At 50.0% G+C, this 20330-nt stretch overlaps 1 protein-coding gene across 7 annotated transcripts in view; it reads right to left on the reverse strand.

Annotated features, from left to right (window-relative positions):
- The window catches only part of FRMD3 (FERM domain containing 3), a 287141-nt gene that overhangs the window by 246753 nt on the left and 20058 nt on the right, over positions 1–20330 (reverse strand). The gene's annotated exons all lie outside the window — the stretch shown is intronic.

The following is a 20330-nucleotide window of genomic DNA, read 5'->3' on the forward strand; positions in this document are numbered from 1 at the left end:
TGCAACAGCTGTAGCTGGGCCAACCTGAAGTCTGGAGCCAAGAACTCAACCCAGGTCTCCCACAGGGGTGGCAGGGGTCGATCATGTGAGTCACCGCCTGCTGCCTCCCAAGGTGCGCATCCAGCAGGAAGCTGGAAGTGGAGCCAGAGCCAGAGCTCCGACATGGGATGTGAGCATCCAAAGTGGTGTCTTACCTACGGGGCCAAACGCCCAACCCAAAACCCTTAGCTGGCTCAACAGGCTGCTCTCCGCGGTCCTCACTGTACTTGGGACACTGAAGCCCACCTCCACTGTGTTCTACGTCCTAGGTGATGGTGCACCCAATGGAAAGACTGAAGTCCCATGTTCCTTCATCTTGAGCCATCTAGGACCAAACCTGACACAGCAGATCAAGTTAAGAAACACTGTCTAAGTAATCATCTCAAGCTCCACGATGGGAGATGGTAGGCCAACTTTTAGATTTAATTTATTTCTACCTTTCATACAATCTCTATCATTCTGCCAAGGAAAGAGTGAGCACTCAACAAAGAATTGGTGCTGGACCAGCACTGTGGCACAGTGAGTAAAGCCGCCACCTGCAGTGGGCGCTGGTTCTAGTCCTGGCTGCTCCACTTCTGATCCAGCTCTCTGCTATGGCCTGGGAAAGCAGTAGAAGATGGCCAAGGCCTTGGGCCCCTACACCCGCGTGGAAGACCTGGAAGAAGCTCCTGGCTCCTGGACTCAGATCGGTGCAGCTCGGGCAATTGTGGCCATCTGGGGAGTGAACCAGCAGATGGAAGACTTCAATCAATCTCTCTCTCTCTCTCTCCCCCTCTTCTCTCTCTGTGTAACTCTGACTTTTGAATAAATAAATAAATCTTTAAAAAAAAAAAAAAGAAAAAGAGTTTGTGTTTCCCTGCCTTTCCCAGCCCCAAGCCCCATGGGGCTACTTTGATTTCTGTTCAAAGTAACACTAAATAAAATGCAGACCACAGATGCTCAGTTACACTAGCCACATTTCAAATACCCCATAGACACCATGTGCCAAATGGATGGATACCGTGACACAGTTACTCTCCTCATCATAGGAAGGTTTATCAGACAGCATTGGTCTATAGTATTCTTTCAATTTCTCTCCTCAAAGCCATCCCCTCCCAAATAATGTATAATCAAAAAAAACAGGCTTCAGAAGTGGAGGCTTGGCTGGCGCCGCAGCTCAATAGGCTAATCCTCCGCCTGCAGCGCCGGCACACCGGGTTCTAGTCCCCCGTCAGGGCGCCAGATTCTGTCCAGGTTGCTCCTCTTCCAGGCCAGCTCTCTGCTGCTGGGAGTGTAGTGGAGGATGGCCCAAGTCCTTGGGCCCTGCATCCCATGGGAGACCAGGAGAAGCACCTGGCTCCTGCCTTCGGATCAGCGCGGTGTGCCAGCCGCAGCGCTCCAGCCATGGCGGCCATTGGAGGGTGAACCAATGGCAAAAGGAAGACCTTTCTCTCTGTCTCTCTCTCTCTCTCTCTCACTGTCCACTCTGCCTGTCAAAAAACAAACAAACAAACAAACAAAAAAAGCTCCTAGGCAAGACTGCCAACCCCAGCTCCCAACTAATATTATCATTAATATTAACAGGAGAAAACTGAGAAAAGCAACTCTTGCCATAATATCTATCATATTTGCTATTCAGACTATTGGGATAGGATATGATGTACAAAATGTGTTACCTTTAAAAATTTATTTTATTTCTTTGAAAGGTAAAGTGACAGAGAGAGAGATGAAACTTCATCCAGGTCTTCCACATGGGTGCAAAGGCCCAAGTACTTGGCCGTCTTCTGCTGCTATCCCAGGTGCAGTAACAGGGAGCTGGATCAGAAGTGGAGCAGCGGGGACTCGGACCACTGCTCATACAGGATGCTGGCATTGCAGGTGGCAGCTTAACCTGCTGAGGCAGAACGCCAGTCCCCAGAATGTTACCTTTAACATGACAATATCCTGATAGATTCACTGAGTCTTTGATGTGTGTCTATGTATTTTTGTCATCTTTTCTTTTTTTAAGGGTTTCTTTATTTATTTGAAGGTCAGAGTCACATACAGAGAGGAGAGGCAGAGAGAGAGAGAGAGAGAGACAGAGACAGAGAGAGACAGAGAGGTCTTCCATCCACTAGTTAACTCCCCAGTTGGCTGCATGGCTGGAGCTATGCTGATCCAAAGCCAGGAGCCAGGAGCTTCCTCCGGGTCTCCCACATGGGTGCAGGGGTCCAAGAACTTGGGCCATCTTCCACTGCTTTCCCAGGCCATGGCAGAGAGCTGGATCGGAAGTGGAGTGGCTGGGTCTTGAATTGGCATCCATATAGGATGCCGGCACTGCAGGCAGCAGCTTCACCCGCTACGCCACAGCGCCAGCTCCGAGCTTTTCACTACTACAACAAAACACCTGAGGAAACTAACTTTGTAATGGAAGAAGACATGTATTTATCTCACAAATGTGGAGGCTGAAGGTCCAAATGGCTTTGCACAGGTAAATGGCTGTACAAACGGTGACAAACCCAGTCACTGGAACAGTATACAGCAATAAAAAGGAATAAGCTAACAAGTCACTAAAAGACATGGAGGAAACGTGAGTGTACATTGCTGAGTAAAAGAAACTCATCTGGACAGGGTGCGTACTGCATCGATCCAACTTCTACGACAACCGGAAAAGGCATCACTATGGAGACAGTGAAGAAACCATCAGGGGTGAGGGAAGGAGGTGGGAGTTCCTAGAGCACAGGAGATGTCACGGGCAGGGAAACAGTTCTGTTTGACCCTGCCATGGTGGACACATGACCTGACGCATCTGTCAAACCCCACAGGGGGTCGGCGCCCCGGCTCACTAGGCTAATCCTCCACCTGCGGCGCTGGTACCCCAGGTTCTAGTCCCGGTAGGGCGCCGGATTCTGTCCCAGTTGCTCCTCTTCCAGGCCAGCTCTCTGCTGTGGCCAGGGAGTGCAGTGGAGGATGGCCCAAGTACTTGGGCCCCTGCACCTGCATGGGAGACCAGGAGGAAGCACCTGGCTCCTGGCTTCAGATTGGCAGAGCTCCAGCCGTAGCAGCCATTTGGGGGGTGAACCAACGGAAGGAAGACCTTGCTCTCTGTCTCTCTCTCTCACTGTCTAACTCTGCCTGTCAAAAAAAACAAAAAAACAAAAAAAAACAAAAAAAACAAAAAAAAAAACAAACCACAGGGGATTTTTGGAGAAGCTCTCACAGCTGGTAACAGAGGGCATGCCGGGCAAGGGTCTGGTGGTGACAGCAACTGGGCTCTACTCGGGCTTTTACAACCAACCCTCTCACAGGAGCTACCTCCCGAGGGCACACCCCAGTGACCACAGGCCAAATCATACACAAACTATTGCAGTCCACAGGATGCGAAAATCTTCACGCAACAGGACAAGCTGGTGAAGCTGATGCTTATGACTTAGGTACTGACACTGACCTTGGCAGGCACCACAGCAAACTCGACTCAGAAGACACCATGGTCATCTTAAGCACACAGCATTGAGTATGAGGATCTGTCAAAAACAGTGCACCTGACACCAAGACGCTATTCCGCTGAGGACTTGCCGGCTGCAAACTCACTGCACTGACAAAAAGAGGAAACTCCAAAGGGGCCCACTCGTTAAAACGGCAGGAAGGGTATGCTGGGGAAGAGAACTCGGAACAGGAGGGCAGATGAGGGCCCTGGCAGCTTTCACTGTTTCCAATTCAACCTATGACAGTGATGAAGAAGAAAAGCAGTTTCTGAAACTTACGGAGAACACATGAGAATGTCAAAGCTTCCACTCCTGTCTCTGTCTCTGTCTCTGTCTCTCTCTCTCTCTCTCTCTCTCTGCAGTGGATTTACGATCCAAAAGTGCCTAAGTCATCTTATAAAATCCCACAACAGGATACCAGTACACATTATTTTGGCTAAAATCCAAAATGCTGACAACACCAAGTGCAGGTGAGGATGTGAAACAAACAGAACAATGAGGACTACCTCGTTGCAAGGAGTGGTAAATGGTCTGGCAGTTTTCTTTTTTTTTTTTTTTTTTTAATTTATTTGACAGATAGAGTTAGTCAGCGAGAGAGACAGAAAGGTCTTCCTTCTGTTGGTTCACCCCCCAAAATGCCTGCTACGGCTGGCATGCTGCGCTGATCCAAAGCCAGGAGCCAAGTGCTTCCTCCTGGTCTCCCACGCGGGTGCAGGGGCCCAAGCACCTGGCCCATCCTCCACTGCCTTCCCGGGCCACAGCAGAGAGCTGGACTGGAAGAGGAGCAACCAGGACTAGAACCCAGCGCCCATCTGGGGTGCCGGTGCCAAAGGCGGAAGATTAACCAAGTGAGCCATGGCACCCGCCCTGGTCTGGCGGTTTTCTACAAATCTAAACACACTCTTTGCCATGTGAGCCAGCAATCACTGAAGAAATCAGAAACGTATGTCCACCCAAGGTTTTCAAAACCTGCACCTGAGTGTTTACAGAAACTTTGTCCATAATTGTACAAACTTGGAAGCAATGAAGACCCCCTTCCCATAGGTGAATGGATGTACAAACAGCAGTAAATCCAGGCAACAAGAGTATTACTCAGCAATGAAAAGTAATGAGCTTTCAAGCCATGAAAAGACTTGGAGGAACCTTAAATGCATATTGCTAATAAGTTAAATGAGCATGCATGGTTTCAGCTGACATGCACGGCATTTGGAAAAGGCAACACCATGGAGATGGTAAAAAGACCAATGGTCTGGGGCTGGTGCTGTGGTATAGCAGATAAAGCCACTGCCTGCAGTGCCAGCATCCCATATGGACGCTGGTTCTAGTCTCGGCTGCTCCTCTTCTGATCCAGCTCTCTGCTGTGGCCTGGGATAGCAGTAGAAGATGGCCCAAGTCCTTGGGCCCCTGCACCTGCATGGGAGACCTGGAAGAAGCTCCTGGCTCCTGGATTCAGATCGGTGCAGCTCAGGCAATTGTGGCCATCTGGGGAGTGAACCAGCGGATGGAAGACGTCTCTCTCTGTCTCTACCTCTCTCTGTAGCTCTGCCTTTCAAATAAATAAAATAAATCTAATAAATATAAAAAAAGACCAATGGTGTCCAGGGAGGGGTGGACAGACAGAACACAGGGGTATTTTAGGGCAGTGATACTATTATGTAGACATTGGAATGATGGACGCGAGAGCTGTGACAGATTTGTCAAAACCCACAGAAGTGCACAACACCCAGAGCGAATCTTCATGTAAGCTACAAGCTACAAGTTAACAACAATGTATCCATGCTACGCTGCAACATCCTGGGAACAAATGGACCAGCTCACACAGGATGCTAGTAACAGGGGACAGCGGGACTGATGAAAGGCGCTGAGGAGGCATCAACCCACCTGTGCTTTCTGTACCATTTTCCCACACAGTTAAAAGTGCTCAAAAAAAGCAGGTAAAGCCAATGTCTGCAGCACTGTATCCAATATGAGCACCAATTCAAGAACCGACTGCTCCACTTCCCATCCAGCTCTCTGCTATGGCCTGGGAAAGCAGTGGAAGATGGCACAAGTGCTTGGGCCCCTGCACCCACGTGGGAGACCCGAAGAAGCTCCTGGCTCCTGGATTCAGATCAGCCCAACTCCAGCTGCTGCAGCCATACGGGGAGTGAACCAGCAATGGAAGACCTCTCTCTCTCTCTCCCTCTGCCTTTCAAATAAATAAAAATAATATTTAAAAATTAATTTCCATAATGTATGTGAAATGTATTATGTCAAAATCAAACCTAGTTTATTCTGGCCAGCGCCACGGCTCACTAAGCTAATCCTCCGCCTGCGGCGCCGGCACCCCGGGTTCTAGTCCGGTTGGGGCACTGGATTCTGTCCTGGTTGCCCCTCTTCCAGTCCTGCTCTCTGCTGTGGCCCGGGAGTGCAGTGGAGGATGGCCCAGGTGCTTGGGCCCTGCACCCGCATGGGAAACCAGGAGGAGGTGCCTGGCTCCTGGCTTCGGATAGGCACAGCGCCGGCTGTGGTGGCCATTTTGGGGGGGAGAACCAATGGAAGGAAGACCTTTCTCTCTGTCTCTCTCTCACTCACTGTCTAACTCTGCCTGTTAAAAAAGAAAAGAAAAAGAAAAAAAACCTAGTTTATTCTGATGTTTATCAAATAATATTAAAAGACAATGAATTAGCATCTTTGATTGCTTTCTTATGGCTCTTGTATGGCACAACTAGAGATTTTCCTTTGGAAATCCTACTGAAAACTGCACTTCACTACCTATCATAGGAGTCAGTATATACAAGGTGGAAGGAAGAAAGAGAAATGCCTTGAGGATGAGGCAAGACCCCTCATAAGGTGTGTCATTAATTTTTCAGAGAGCGGAGCTGCATCCTGAAATTTTGATCCGCATGGAATCCTTCATGGGCGTGTTAGAATACAGTCAGGCTGCAGAGCCTGGCTACCAACCCAGTGGGTATGGCTGGTAATTTCCTACAGATACAGTTATCTTACATTTTCCTGCAGAAAAACAAAAATGACACAAAAGTCAACCACTGATAATCGCATCATGCAGAACTATGCACTTTGAAACCAAGTGGTAATTTTAGAATTTTGCAGCTAAAATCCACCAGGAAAACTCATATTTGCTGCCTCTGAGTAATAACGGGATTGCTACATAACAAGCAGCAAAGAGACCACATGTGCTCGCATTGTCAGTGGGATTTCACTCCCCACCCTGCAGAAAGGAGAGATGCTTGGGGACTCTGTGTACCTGAGAGGAGAGGAAGAAAAGTCAATTCTACACCTCAAATCCTTTATTTCCTCTGCGATGAATCTGCCTCCTCAGTCTGCAACTCCACAGCGAGGCACATTCAAATCAAGCACCAACACGTGTTATTAGGAGAGCCACTCGTCTCAAGGGCCTGGATCACGGACTTGCTGGGTTTACCTGTTTACGCACCTCACTCTGGAAAGGATTTAAGTCACAGCACATTGCCTGTTTGCGGACAGGGACCTGGGACAGATCACAAGATGGAGCGGCGGAACTGGGAAAACATGCAAAGCTTGTTCCAAGTCTACGCATGGGCTGTGCAGATGTTCGTTCCCCAGGGAGACTGCATCCCAGCCAGAATGCATTTCCTGTCCCCCTGCTGCCACACAGGCATGAGTATATTCTAGGAGCTGGGGATGCAGTGGTGAGAACAAGGCAGAAGGTGCTCGCCTCCGATGGAGTAAAGGCAGAGTCCCAGGACCAGAAGTGAAATCATGCACCAAATGCCTGCCCAGCTGGACACTAGTTCAGAGAAGAGTCATTCTGAGACTTAACATCTGCCTCTAGATATCAGAGGACCATATTTTAGGAAAGAAAAGCTGGGGCCAGCATTGTGGTGTAGCAGGTAAAAGATGCTGCCTGCAATGCCAGCATTCCATATGGGCACCAGTTCGTGTGCTGCCCGCTCCACTTCCAATCCAGCTCCCTGCTTACAGGCCTGGGAAAAACAGTGGAATGTGGCCCAAGTGTCTGGGTCTCTGCCACCCTTGTTGGAGACCTGGGTGAAGCTCCTGGCTTCAACATGGCTGTTGTGGCCACGTGGAGAATGAAGCAGCAGATGGAAGATTCTCTCTCTCTCTCTCTCTCTCTCTCTCTCTCTCTATGCTTGCTCGCTCTCGCTCGCTCTGTCTCTCCCTCTTTCTCTGCCTTTCAAACAAATAAATAAATCTTCTAAAAAAGAAGAGACACTTGGTGAGGCTATTGGTTATAAATGGGTGCACTGGGGAAAGTCAGAGGAAACCAACGTGGGACCAACAGAGCAACAGAAGGAAGAGTTGTTTTTAATAAACAAGCCTTTCTAAGAACGGGAAAGACCATGGGTGGTGCCCCAGCAGAGGTGGGGACACTCACCGCATGCATTACTGGGAGACTGTCTGTGACAGGCTGACAGACACACAGGGGCAAGGAGAGGAGGAGAGGTTGCCTCCAACTTTATGTTTCAGGAGACTTCAAGTCGAACCACAAAAATGCCCTGCACATCACAGTCCTCATAATTGCAGCTTTAATGGGAGGCCTTAATCGTCACATAATGATATAACAGGCCATCATTCCCTTGGTCCCCTGCCATCCGGAGTTGGTCTGAAGCATTATACACTGATTTCTGATCATTATGCCGGGCTCTGGGGCAATGAGTGGCTTCCAAATGCCAACTGCCTCTCCAAGAAAGGAGGAACTGGGCCTTGGAAACAAAAAGCACATGGCGTGGAATTACCAAAGTGCACGCAGTCACATGGGCAACTTCAGGTCTGCAAAACACGAATAGTGCTGGCAGCCCAAGACCACCAGGGTAGGCAGAACTTCAAACAATGCCCCGGGGATGTCCTTGTGTTAACCCCAGACCCAGTCCACACGATGAGACAGCACTGCCTATGCTATGTCGCGTTATGTGGCGTGGTTATTACACGGTTTGTGTGGCACAGTTGACTTATCTAGGTGGGTCAAACATAATACAGCCCTTCAAAAATGGAGGGCTTTCTCCAGCTGATGGCAGACAAGTATCTAAAGACATTCAAAGCACAAGACGGATCTGGTGCACCTGCTTCCTTGAAGTTAGAGGGGGTCACATGACAAGGAATGCAGTGACCTCTAGAAGCTGAAAGTGACACCCAACCAACAGCCTACAAGAAAATGGGTGTTCATGTCTACAACCTCAAGGAACTGAACTCTGCCACCAACCTGAATGGCATGGGAAACCCAACTTCAGGTCTCCCCGGAGCCTCCGGATAAAAGCCCAGCTCAGCCAACACCTGGAGGGCAGCCTTATGGTGTCCTGAGCAGAGAATCCAGCCAAACTTACCCAGCCTTCTGGCCTACAGAGCTAAGGAATGCTGCTGTTTTAAACACTGAAGTGCATGGCCATTCACTACACAATTAAAAACAGAGTCCAAACAGTAAGTCAAGACCTCAGAATGGCCCACACTCCAGAACACATCTCCCCCAGCTAAGCGGATCAGATGAGCCCAGATGCAGGGAAGTCTAAGGAAAGCAGTTGAAATCATGGACAGAAAAGGCTCCACTCACTCGGGCAAGAAGGGAAGCAGAGAGCAACAGCCATGCGAGGTCCTGCAGAGGGTGACAGTGGTGGGGGAGGGAGTGCTGTGAGCTCGGGCGTACACTGAAGTGCTGCTGAAACCCAGGAGATTCACTGGGCTTCACATACGCCCTGGGGTTTATACTGCTCCTGGTAAAGGCTCTCGCAGAGAAAGAGGGGCTGGGGTCCAGGAGGAGAGGCTGGCCCTTGCCAGTTCCCTCTCCAAAGCCAGGCCAATGTTTGTCTCCTGAGCTTGCAATTCACACTAAAGGAGAGTTCCACAATGACTAATGGCCATTGTGATGGCCTGGTTGGGGGGGGGAGGGTGTCCTAAACCTTCTTACCACCCTGGGTGCACCGGCTGCCTGTTCATGGGTCTCCCAGCTGCTGGACCTGCCTCCTGGGGGCCTATCGGCAACACAGCGAGTGAGTGGGCCTCTCTAATGTGACAGGTCTGAGACTGTCATTCTCCACCAAAACCTCCCAGCAGATGCCAAGTTCTTCAAGTGACCCACGAGACCCGCAAGGATGCCCCCCACCAGCTCTCTGGGCTGCTCTCCACCCCTCCCCTCCTCCTCCAAGCTCACCTCTGCCTCAGCATCTTTCTGGAAGGCTCTTCTCCCAAATAGCCATGTGGTTGTCTCCCTCACGTGCCCTTACTTCCGTCCTCTGCTCAACTGTAATCAGGGAGACTGTCTCAGACTATCCTTTTACTCTATAACCCCCTGCCACATCCAGTCCATCCCCACCTGTCATGCTTTTATTTGCATGGGTGTTTACTTAGGTTAGTCCTCTTCCCACCAGAATACTTAACATTCTATGAGCTTGCTTTGCTCACTGCTGTATCCCAAGATCCTCTCAAAGCATCTTGCACAGTAAATACTTAATGAATCAATGAATGACAGGCACTCTTCTGGGAACGCTGGGTGGTCAGATTCTATCACCCGGGGTCAAACAAGAAATATCAGATTCCAGAGGACCCAACTAATGGGAGGTCACAGTTGCTAAGTTCATTGAAAATTCAATCAAGAGATGTTTATTCTAGCTTCCAAAGTCTTTGAAATCCATGTTGTGTCTGTCAGCTTTTCATTATTTTAACAGAAATATCCTAAAGGAACTACTTACAAAAGAGGAAGGTTCCTTTTGGCTTACCGTTTTGATGGTTTATAGTCTGAAAATCAGGTAGCCCCACTGGTTTGGGCATCGGCTGAGACAGGGTGATCACGCTGCAAACCAGGAAGCAGAGACAGCGGTGAGGCTGAACTCAGCTTCAATACCCAACTCTGTAACGAGAGCTACCTTCCAAGGGTATACCCTCAAAAACCCAAGGGTCTCCCCATCACAACTGGATCCTTTCTCTACCCTTAAGCCATCTACCACTAACATTAATACATTAACCATTAACATAGACCTTGGGGGTTAAACATTTGTATGAGCTAGGGGAGCCCAACTTTATTCAAACCACAGCACATGCATATGAGATGTCTTCAAAAAGTTCATTAAAAATGGGTATTATGGGGCTTAGCACTGTGGCCCAGTATGCTAAGCCTCTGCCTGCAATGCCAGCATCCCATATGGGCACTGGCTGCTCCTCTTCTGATCCAGCTCTCTGCTGTGGCCCGGGAAGCCAGTGGAAGATGGCCCAAGTGCTTGAGTCCCTGCACCCATGGAAGAGGTGGAAGATCCAGAAGACGTTCCTGGCTCCTGGCTCCGGATCAGCCCAACTCCAGCCATTGTGGCCATTATGTCAGCAAACCAGCAGATGGAAGACCTTTCTCTCTGTCTCTGCCTCTCTCTGTAACTCTGCCTCTCAAATAAATAAAATCTTTAAAAAAAAAAATGGGTATTGTGGGGAGCAACTGGGAGCAACTCGGACTAGACTAAGTTACTGGAATTAAGACTTATTCTATGCATCTGCTCTCCCACAATATGGCACTGGGAGAGGAGGAAACAGCTTCTACACAGCTGCCTCCAGTTCAACCAATAAACAGCAGGAGCTGCTCCTGATTGGAGGAGAGCAGCGTACTCGGCGTGTGGGTAGCAGAGTTGGGATTGGTGGAAGAGGACTATAAAGGAGGAGAGAGACAACATGCACCAGGAACATCTATCTGAAGGAACACCTGTGCAGCCCCCAAGAGAGCCGGCCAGCGGTGTGCCGCTCCCCCGCGGAAGTGGGGAAAGTGGCAGGGGGAACCGCCCTTCCACGGAGGTGGAAGGGACGGTAGCCAACCCGGGAAGAACCAGCAGCAAACCCGGGGAGGGCCGAGCAGACAAAAGAACAGCGCAGGGTCCTGTGTCGTTCCTCCACGAAGACGGGGAGCGACATAATGGTGCCGTGACTCGGATATGAAGCCTAGGCAGGGTTTAGTGTCGTTCCTCCACGAAGAGGGGGAGCGACATAATGGTGCCGTGACTCGAATAGGAAGCCTAGGCAGGGCTTAGTGTCGTTCCTCCACGAAGAGGGGGAACGACATAATGGTGCCGTGACTCGGATAGGAAATCTAGGAGGGAAGAAACGGGAAGAAGTGGGAAAATACCGGAGAGAGAGACTAGCAAAGAGCCTAGGGAAAAGCCGGACGGAAAAGGTGCCAGAAGAAGCTATTGAAAGCCTAGGCATAGACTCGGATACGGACTGTGGGAAAGAAGTTAGGATTTAAAGTGAAAGCAAGAAGAAACTTAGACTCAGATAAGGACTGCAGGTTGAAAGTGAAAGTGAAACCTAGAAGAAACTTAGACTCGGATACGGACTGTGGGGAGAAGCCAGGAGAAATGAGAGGGGAATATTGTTGGAAAAAAACTTAGGGAAACATACCGGGTAGAGAAAAATGTTAGGGGGGAAGCCGCCGTGGGGTGAGGCGCCGAGAAGCAGCCTCGGGGCGGGCGCCGGAAAGCCGCGGGGATAAGAGAAACAGAAGTTTTAGAAGTAAAATGAGAGAAATAGGAATGCTGGCAGATAGAAGTAAAATAGGAGAAATAGGAATGCCCGGAGATAGAGAAATAGAGAAAAATAAGGCCTCCCCACAACATGGCAATGAGAGGGCTTGGATTCGGTCTGCCTGATTAGTAAGACGATAAGCACCTGTAGGCGGCTGCAGGTCACTGAAGACAGGCACGTTATCAACACCAATAAGTCTCCCCACAAGACGGCAATGAGAAGGCTTGGATTCGGTTTGCCTGATTGGTAGGGCTTGTAAGCACCTGCAGGCAGTTCTAGCAGAGCAGAGCATGCGCTGCAGGGCACCAAACACAGGCACGCATCAGCGCCTAAAAACCTCCTCACAACATGGCAAAGAGAGGACCCGGATTCGGTTTGCCTGATTGATAGGGCTTGTAAGCACCTGTGGGCAACTCTAGCAAGCAGAGCAGAGTGTGTGCCGCGGGGCACCAAAGACAGGCACGTATCAACACCAAAAATAAAAAGAAAGGGGGATCTGTGGGGAGCAACTGGGAGCAACTCAGACTAGACTAAGTTACTGGAATTAAGACTTATTCTATGCATCTGCTCTCCCACAATATGGCACTGGGAGAGGAGGAAACAGCTTCTACACAGCTGCCTCCAGTTCAACCAATAAACAGCAGGAGCTGCTCCTGATTGGAGGAGAGCAGCGTACTCGGCGTGTGGGCAGCAGAGTTGGGATTGGTGGAAGACAAAATTTGCCGAGCAGACAAAAGAACAGCGCAGGGTCCTGTGTCGTTCCTCCACGAAGACGGGGAGCAACAGGTATTAGGAAAAAAACTATGCATGGATTCCAAAGAAGAACCAAGCTTACCTTCTAATTTCATTCTGCCACCGCTTTTTGAAGTGCCCTTATGCTTTATTCATTCTTTCAGCAAATAAGTTGTAGGCATCTACCCTGTCTACACCTGTCATAAGAATTTCTTCCACATGGGAAAAGGAAAGCTCCTCATTTCTAATAATGCACAACAGAAGGAGCATTTTATGGGCGAGTCACATAGAAGCAATAGAGTGGTCTAGAAATAACTACTGGGAGATCCTGTGAAATCCAGCATAAATTTATAAACAGGTGAGAAACCTCCGAACTGCAACTTGAGAGACTGGCTTCTCGCTTGCTTTTTCTGGCCTGCTCATTTTCTTAGTTTATCCACCTGTCTCCCAAGGGGTCCTACATCTAGAACAAATCCGCAAGGAGGAACTTCTCCTTCTAGTCCAATCAGAAAGTACAGCAGAAAGACATCGAAGGCTGCAGAGGCCCAGCTGGTGACTCTCCAACTGCTGAGGCCACCAAACCAGCAGCTGGGGCCCTTTTGTTGACTAAGAGGACAACTTACAGATGGGAGGGAGGGTGAGAAGAGGACCTACAAGGCAGGTGGCCTGAGAGACCTAGCAGAAGTGGCAGAGCCACCGAGGTCCTCCTAACAAAATGATCAGATTTCCACCTCATGACCTTACAGCTGCCAGGTGCACCTGCCCTGCTTCCTCAGCGAGAGAGCCATGTTTTCCAAAAAAGGTCAGCCTCAAAATCGTCAAAAGGTGATTCGCTCGGGGAACAGTCACAGACCCAAGGCACCCTTATCTCGAGCTGCCAAGATGCTTAAGTTTCTTCCCAACACACGGCAAGAAAGGGTCGTGGCCCCGAAAGTTCTGTTTCCTGCACCAGGAGTCTATAGACTAAAAGAATGAAGGCTCTCCACATTCCCACACTCGGTGGCTAGGGAAGAGCTCGTGGGAGCCACATCTCCACCCAGCAGCCTCCGTCTGGAATAACCAGACGTCTGTCAGGAGGAAGGTGGAGTCCCCACACCGACTTGTGCTGAATGTCCCTGCACAGCCAGGCCCACTGGCAGCAGCAGCACTGGGCAACCTTCAACTTGAGGTACACCAGAGAGGCTCAACAAGCCCATCCCCGAACAGGCCCATCTTGTCCTCAGACATTTGCGGCTGTTTTTCCAAAAATTCCAAAGAGTTTATTAATTTATACTGTAAAAAGTTAAAGCAGGCAGGGGCCGGTGCTGTGGCATAGTCGGTAAAGCTGCTGCCGGCATCCTATATGGGCACCTGTTCAAGTCCCGGCTGCTCCTCTTCCCATCTGGCTCCCTACTGTGGCCTGGGAAAGCAGCAGAAGATGGACCAAGTGCTTGGTCAGGCCTCTGCACCTGCGTGGGAGACCCGGAAGAAGCTCTTGGCTCCAGCTGTTGGGGCCATCTAGGGAGTGAATCAGTGGATAGAAGACCTCTCTTTCTCTCTGCTTCTCTCTAACTCTGCCTTTCAAATACATAAATAAATCTTAAAGAAAAAAAAGTTAAAACAGGCAAATCAGCTTGTGGAAACAACCTAAATATCGATCAACAGCTTAAAAAATAACCAAAAATAAGGGAATATCCACAGCATTGACTCCCATCCACTGGTGAGAATTAAATAATGACAATCACAGGCCACCACAAGGATGAATCTCACAAACACAAGGTTGAGCACAAGACAACAAAGAGGACACTCCACCCAACGCCTGTTACGTAAAATTCTGCAAAGTTCCACAGGGAAAACTTACGTCGGCAGCCAGGAGGATGGGTACCCTCAGGGAGTGCTGCCTGTCGGGAGCACCACGGGATTTCTGCGGCGCTGGCCGTGTCGTGTTGCAGGATCTGGGTGCTGTGGCCCGAGACTGTTCATGTCATTAAACTGTATCATGCTGCACCCTCGGAATTCTGCATACTTTTCTGTCTTTCTGTCACACTGAATTGTCCAAAGAAGCAGTTCTTGGATTGTTCCTTTTGATTATTCTTTTTTTTTTTATCTTTTATTTAATGAATATAAATTTCCAAAGTACGACTCATGGGTTACAATGGCTTTCCCCCCCATACCGTCCCTCCCACCCACAACCCTCCCCTTTCCCACTCCCTCTCCCCTTCCATTCACATCAAGATTCATTTTCGATTACCTTTTGATTATTCTTAACAACATGCGTTGCCGCAGGGATGGCTCCAAACACCTCTCTCACCTCATCTCCTGCTCCCCTTCTCCTGTTCACTGCTTCTTCCTCTTCTTGGCTCAGAACAGCCACAAACCAACCTCAGGGTACCTGCTGCCCCACCCCAACCCTCCCCTCCCAATGCAACCAAGGCTGGTTTCTCACCTCCATCACAATTTTACTCTAATGCAGGACTTGACAAAGTGCAGCTATGCTCCAGCCTGGCCTGCTGCCTAGTTCCATAAAGAAAATCAGTGGGGGCCGGCGCCACGGCTCACTAGGCTAATCCTCCCCCTGCGGCGCCGGCACACCAGGTTCTAGTCCCGGTCGGGGCACCGTATTCTGTCCCGGTTGCCCCTCTTCCAGTCCAGCTCTCTGCTGTGGCCCGGGAGTGCAGTGGAGGATGGCCCAAGTGCTTGGGCCCTGCACCCCATGGGAGACCAGGAGAAGTACCTGGCTCCTGCCATCGGAGCAGCGCAGTGCGCCGGCCGCAGCACGCCGGCCACAGCGGCCATTGGAGGGTGAACCAACGGCAAAGGAAGACCTTTCTCTCTGTCTCTCTCTCTCACTGTCCACTCTGCCTGTCAAAAAATAAAAAGAAAGAAAGAAAATCAGGGAGAACACAGCCACGCGTTTGCCTTCATGCACCCCTGGGACCGCTGCTGCACTACAAGAGTCGCTGTGCAGTTGGCCGGCCGACTCTAACATCTGTACCACCTGAGCCCTCAAGGAAAAGTCTGCCAGGCCCTGCTCCACCACCTCTTCACAGGACGCCCTCCCTGACCCCTGTTTTAAGTTGGAATCAACCCCCTCTCTTTCCCCCTGCAACTCCTCATCTTGCTCCCTCCCTCACTTTTCATCCGAAGTATTTACCAACAATAGACACAGTCCATATTTTGCTAATTTTTTAATTTTTATTTTTTTGTCTCCCCCCAAGAGAGTCTAGCTCCCTGGGGACAGAGATTTCCACATGCTTTGTCCTCTTGAAGCTCAAGTAGTAACCAGCCCAGAGCAGACACTCAATAAATGTCTTTTTTTTTAGAAAATTTATTTATTTATTTGAAGGTCAGAGTTACAGAGAGAGAGGAGAAGAGGAAGAGAGAGAGAGGTCTTCCATCTGCTGGTTCACTCTCCAGTTGGCCGAAACAGCCAGAGCTGCGCCAATCTGAAGCCAGGAGCCAGGAGCTTCTTCCGGGTCTCCCACGTGGGTGCAAGGCCCAAGCACTTAGACCATCTTCCACTGCTTTCCCAGGCCATAGCAGAGAGCTGGATCAAAAGTGGAGCAGCCGGGATACGAACCAGTACCCACATGGCATGCTGGAACTGCAGGCAGTGGCTTTACCGCTATGCCACAGCGCCAGCCCCTAGCTCAGTAACACTCTTCACTTTGAGGACTTTTTTTCGTCCTCCACTATGGGGAGGTTTAAGTTGAAATGAGATCTTTGGCAGGTGCATCATATCTTGTAAAACCTACACAGATTAGAGGCAGCAGCAGTAACCAGCACCAAAAAGATTCAATATTAGCAAGTGACCATTAAGAACAGGATGGGAAGAAAGACAAGGGGTTGTGTTCTTAGGTTTGTCTGCTTGAAGCTGAAAGGAATCGCAGGGCTGAGGAGCCGCTGTCAATAAATAACCACTCCCCCGGAGCAGCTCCTTTGATTGTCGGTCATGTGGTCCTCATCCTGGGAAAACCAGGGAGCTGATGGCAGCAGAAATAGTTTGGATTCTTGGCACATTTCCAGAGTTATTTTCCAGTGCCTCAGTAAATCCTCATTTTCTCCCACAGCAAAAATAGTTCCAAGGTTGGGATCCCTCAGTATAGCTCCTTACAACTGTGAATCTACAGCGATCTCAAAATAAAGGACTTACTGAAGAAGAAAAAAAAAAAAAGACTGTCCTCAACCCCTCGAGGACTGGGCTTAGTTACCCATTCTGTGAAGACCCAGAATAGCTGGAAAGCACCAGATTCTCCGTGCTGTGGGACTGACAAGCCAATGTCTGGTCAAAGCACCACGACCTTTAGAAACTTCCATGACGTGGGCTGTATAGTCCTCCAAATGCAAAAGGCTCAGGCAGCAGTGCAGCCCCCAGAGACATGAGGCTTCCTGAAGACAGGAGGCCCACTATGCTCACCTGCCACATTGTAGCCACCAGCAAGAAAATCAAGCCAAGTACAGGAAAAATACATAGGCAAGGGGCAAGCATTCTGCACGGCAGATAAGATGCTGGCTGGTACGCCTGGGTTCGAGTCCTGGCTCCTGCTGTTGATTCTAAGTTTCTCTAACGTACCCCTTGGGAGACAGAAGTGAATGTTCAAGTAGTGGGATCCCTGCCAATCACATGGGATACGTATCCTTAACTGAGTTCCTGGCTCCCAGCTTCAGCCCCAGACCCATCCTGGTCATTGCAGGTATTTGGGGAATGAACCAGTAGATGGTATCTCTCTCTCCCTCTCTCCCTCCCTCCCTCCCTCCCTCTCTCCCTCTCTCCCTCCCTCCCTCCCTCTCTCCCTCCCTTTCTCCCTCCCTCTCTCCCTCTCTCCTCTCTCCCTCTCTCCTCTCTCCCTCCCTCTCTCCCTCCCTCTCTCCCTCTCTCCCTCTCTCCTCTCTCCCTCCCTCCCTCCCTCTCTCCCTCCCTTTCTCCCTCTCTCCTCTCTCCCTCTCTCCTCTCTCCCTCCCTCTCTCCCTCTCTTCCTCTCTCCTCTCTCCCTCCCTCTCTCCCTCTCTCCCTCTCTCCCTCCCTCCCTCCCTCTCTCCCTCCCTCCCTCCCTCTCTCCCTCCCTTTCTCCCTCCCTCTCTCCCTCCCTCCCTCCCTCTCTCCCTCTCTCCCTCTCTCTGCCTTCTGGCTCACCATGTGATCATTTTTCCACCATCTGCTGGCCTTACCATGAACCTGAACTGATGGGGCCCCCTGATCTTGGACTGTGAACCTCCAAACTGCAAGCTGAAATAGACCTTCTTCCCTCCCAAGTAACTCCTCTCGGGTATGTTACTGGAAGTTAACAGAAAGCTGACTAATACAGATAATGACAAACATTACTGATGGAGATGTCGAGTCATCACAATCCTCAGATACCAGCAGTGGGAATGTAGCACGGAGCAGCTGCTTTGGAAAATGACCTGGCAGTGCCTTAAGACGTTACCACATGACCCAGTAACTCTCCTCTTAGGTTAATGAGAACACACAGCTCCACAAGCCTCTACACGGACACTCTCAGCAGCAGTATTCCTAACAGCCAGCGAGTGGAAACAACCGAAGCAACGCATCAACAAAAGGTGACAGGTCCACACCACAGAACATCATGTGGCAAAAAAAGAAAGCCCTCTGACATGCTACAACACAAACGCACCTGAAAACACCATGCCAAATGGAAGAAGCCCGTCAAAAACATATGAGTCTATTTTCACGAGATATCCAGCAAAGGCAAATATATAGTGACACAAAGTAAATCAGCAGCTGCCCGGGACCAGGAAAAATGCAGGTATCTGAGACAGTGACAGCGAAGGGGTTTGGGCTTCCTCCAGGGATGGTGAAATGTTACCAAGTTGACAGTGGTGACAGCTGCACATCCCCACAGACACAGTAGAAGCCACTGATCACGCACTTTAAGTGGTGAGTTATAAGGAATGTGTATTGTGTCCCAATAAAACCGTTTTAAAAGATAAAGATGGGGGGGGAGTCGGCACTGTGGTATAGTGGGTAAAGCAGCCACCTACAGTGCTGGCATCCCATATCGGTGCCGGTTTGTGTCCCAGCTACTCCATTTCCAATCCAGCTCTCTACTATGGCCTGGGAAAGCAGCAGAAGATGGCCCAAGTCCTTGGGCCCTTGTACCCAGGTGGGAGACCCGGAAGAAGCTCCTGGCTCCTGGCTTCGGATCAGCACAGCTCCAGCCATTGCAACCATCTGGGGGAGTAAACCAGCGGATGGAAGACTCTCTCTCTCTCGCTCTCGCTCTCGCTCTCTTGTTCTCTCTGCCCTTTAAATAAATAAAATCAGCAAACATAAAACTTTAAAAAATAATACTAAGATAAAGGCAGTCCCCACTCAAAGACTCTAAACAGCACTGACTCTTGCTCCAAAAATACACTTGGTCCCTCGTAGAAGTGTTAGCTCCAGCCAGGGCCAACTCTCTAACCTAGACCTGGTGTAGGACCTGGATTCTACCGGGTTCTCCTCCTTCCCTACTTCGTGGCTTCCTTAGGAAAAGATCAATAAATGCAATCTGTGGCACTCTACAAAAATATTAATGTGCTACAAAAAAGGGAAGAGCCACGGAGGAGGCAAGGCAGTGAGGCACGGGATGGACCCAGGAAGGAGGCAGCTTGCTGAGAGCAGGGTGCTCATTTAGGCCTCTTATTTCTCCCAGCTTCAGATCTCCTGGCAGGAAAATGGATCAAACTGAGTGCTCTCTGGGCACCCCGGATGGTGAAAATGGTTTTCAGGTATTCTGCAAAATACGATATCATAAAAATGAAAATACTCACCAGCGCTAAGGAGCCCCAGAAGGGGCTGATGGCATCAGGGTGGATTTATCTCCCCTATTTGTTAACAAAAATAAGTAAACACAGCCACAGCTGCTGAGTCTCTTGGCTTTCATTTCAACAACAATGTTCAATTAGGATTCGATATGGGTAAGTATTTCTGTCTTGGTACCTAAGCAATTCACAATTGCTCAAAACATCGACCAGGAACTCATGTGGCATCTCCGTCTACACTGCTGAGGCCAACTGGCTGTGCACCTGTAAGACAGAAACCTGCCCTCTGTAAGGTCTCCGCTCCAGGCTGACGTCATCCCCGGGGACGACTTCCCAGGTTCACATCTCGGCCACTCGCCGGTCGTGAGACATGTGTCAGGACACCCAACATTTCCCTTGCTCATTTTCCTCATCTGTAAAATGTGGACATGAATGCCCAGTGCCTAGGGATGCTTCTGGGGATCCAATGGAATGAAAGGTGCCCACCACGCCGGCTGGCACCCCCCGTGCTCGGCAAGCTGTCACTATCACTGGTGTTCCGTAAAGTGTATTCCTGGACATAGTCTTCTGGCTGAACAATATTTTTATGGATCCCCAGGCACTGCAGACATGCTAGACACTGGATGTTCACAGAGCTGCCAGTCGGCAGGGAAGACGGCTCACAAACAGGCGCACAGAGATGAACAAGCTGATGAACAGCCGTTAAGTGCTATAAACAAGGGACAAGGGGTTGGGGATGGCACTTCAGAGAGAAGACTCTGGGATGGGAATCTGGTCTGGATTCAAACCCAGATCCACTCCTGATTCTAGCTCCCTGCTAACACACACCCTGGGAAGGCAGTAGATGATGGCTCAAGTACTTGGGTCCCTGCCCTCCATGTG

Source organism: Oryctolagus cuniculus, chromosome 1, assembly GCF_051225735.1.
Source record: "Oryctolagus cuniculus isolate XC-2025 breed Fujian yellow rabbit chromosome 1, ASM5122573v1, whole genome shotgun sequence".
Classification (NCBI taxonomy): domain Eukaryota; kingdom Metazoa; phylum Chordata; class Mammalia; order Lagomorpha; family Leporidae; genus Oryctolagus; species Oryctolagus cuniculus.